Here is a 2,500-nt window from a genome sequence, read left to right on the forward strand (position 1 = left end):
TTGTATACTTGCACGAGTGTGGATATTTGTGTGTTTGTTTGTAAATGATAAGGTAATGATTAATATTTTTTGTTTACTTGTCTTTATTTATTTTTTTGTGCGTACTTGAGTACGTGTTTGTCAGTTCTTGAATGTTTTTGTTTGTATATCTGTTTAAAAAAATATTAACACCTTAACTCAATAAGAATAAAAACAAGGCGTCACATATTGAACTTGTAAAATGTAAAAAAAATGATAATAATACTAAAATAAAATAATAATGATAATAATAAGAAGAAGAATGATAATAATAATAGTAATAATAATAATAATAATAATGATAATAATAATAATAATAATAATAATAATAATAAAAATAATAATAATAAAACCTTATTCGACAAATATAAGGAAAAAAAATATGAAAATTAAAAAAAGAAAAAAAATGGATTCCCATTTCCTTTAATGAGAAACACTCTGTTTCAAGTGTGGCCGTTTTATTTCACTTTATTTCATATCTTATTTGCGTGCTAGTAATGTGGTGTTGGCGTGTTTGTGTGTGTGTGTGTGTTTGTGTTTGAGTGTGTGTGTGTGTTTGTGTGTGTTTGAGTGTGTGTGTATGTTTGAGTGTGTGTTTGAGTGTGTGTGTGTGTGAAAAAATCTTTACGTGTATCTCTTTACATATATAGGTGTGTCTCTACGTAAAGATGTAAGGTTATTGTAGTGGTGTTTATTTATTTATTTATTTTTATCTTTGTAGTTACACATAAACGTATATCCATGATTGTGCCTTTACAAAGTGAAATAAATTAAAAAAAGGTAAACACAGCAAAACCGAGTCGATTACAGAAGCAAGATAATTCTCTTGTTTGTGTCGACTCTCGACCTAGTCTCGTTTAAGGTACGGTGGGCACGAAGGCGCTGGGATGAAGGTGAGAGAGTGGGAGAGAAAGGGTGTAGAGGGAGAGGGGGATGGGGGGATGGTGGCTAGGAAGGTTGATGGAGGGGAGGGAGGGGGAATAACATGTTGCTGTCTATATGGTTTTACCGCATTCCTTTTGTGCCCTCGTTGTGTTGTGTTCTCCTCTCTCTCTCGCGTCGCTCGCTCTCTTTTTTCTCTCCTTTTTCTCTCTTCTTCTTAGCTCCGTTCCTCATCCTCTCCCGCCCTCCCCTCTCTCATCTCTATTTATTTCACCTCTCTCTCTCTCTCCTCTCCTCTCTTCTCTCTCCTCGCTCCCCCCCCCTCTCTCCCCCTGTTCCCCATCCTATCTCCTCTGCGCCTGATTCTCTCCTCTCCCGCGCTCTCTCTCCTCTCCCTCTCCCTCTCCCTCTATCCTCTCCTCTCTCATCCTCCTTCTCTCTTCTCTCTCTCTCTCTCCTCTCTCTCTCTCACTCGCTCTCTCCCTCCCACCCCTCCCCCCCCCCCCGCTCTCTCTCTCTCTACCGTCTCTCACCACTCCTCTCCTCCCGTTCACCGTCTCTCGTCCTCTCCCCTCTCTCCTCGCATCCTTCCTCTCTCCCCTCTCCTCTCTCCAATACTCCTTCTCCTCTCTCTCTCCCTCCTCTCTCTCCTCTCCCTTTTTCTCTCTCTCGTCCTTCTCTCTCTTCTCTCTCCCTCTCTCTCTCCCCCTCTCTCTCTCTCTCTCTCTCTCGCTCTCTCTCTCCCTCCCCCCCTCCCTCCTCCCCCCCTCCCCCCCCCCCCTCCCCCATCTCTCTCCGCATCCTTCTCTCGTCACTCCCTCCTCCTCCAGTCCCTATCTATCCTCGCTCTCCTCTCATTCCTCTCTGCTCTCAGCCTCCTATCTTCGCTCTCTCTCTCTATCCCTCCTTCGCAGCGTCTCTCTCTCTCTCCTATCGTCTCTCCCTCCACCCCCCTCCCCCCTCTCCCTCCCTCTCCCTCCCCTCTCTCTCTCTCGCTCTCTCTCTCTCCCTCCCTTCCTCTCTTCTTCTCCCTCTCGCCTCGGATCTTCTATTAGCTCTCTCTCCCTTTATCTCTCAAAGATCTCCCCCTCCCACAATACTCTCATAGTCGTCCTCTCACCTCCAGCCAATCTTCAATACTCTCCTCATCGCACTCCCTCTCATCAGACCTCTCTTCCTCTCTTCTCACGCTCTCTCTCATCTCTCCCCCAGTCTTCTCACCTCTCTCTCCTCTCTCTCTCCCCTCTTTCTTCACTCTCTCTCTCTCGCTCTCACTCGTCGCTCTCTCTACTTCATCACCGCACCCCTCTCACCTCCCCCCACAACTCACACCCCCCCCTCTCAAGCCTACACCTCTATCCTCCACACCCCACCCCCCCCCCTCCCTCCCTCTCTCTCCCTCTCTCTCTCTCTCCCTCCCCCCCCCCCCCTCTCTCTCTATTTATCCCTCTCCGTCACGACATCGAGTATCATCAATTATCCTAAGCACAGATCTACTAGAAACGATTTAGCGAAAGAGTCCATAATCCTTAACAATGATTCTAAGTGCAGTGTGTTTCCTTGAGAGTCTGATTATGTCCTCTTTTTTTTCTTTCTTTCT

Source organism: Penaeus japonicus, unplaced genomic scaffold, assembly GCF_977035675.1.
Source record: "Penaeus japonicus unplaced genomic scaffold, GWHDUDI00000001_assembly GWHDUDI00000023, whole genome shotgun sequence".
Lineage (NCBI taxonomy): Eukaryota > Metazoa > Arthropoda > Malacostraca > Decapoda > Penaeidae > Penaeus > Penaeus japonicus.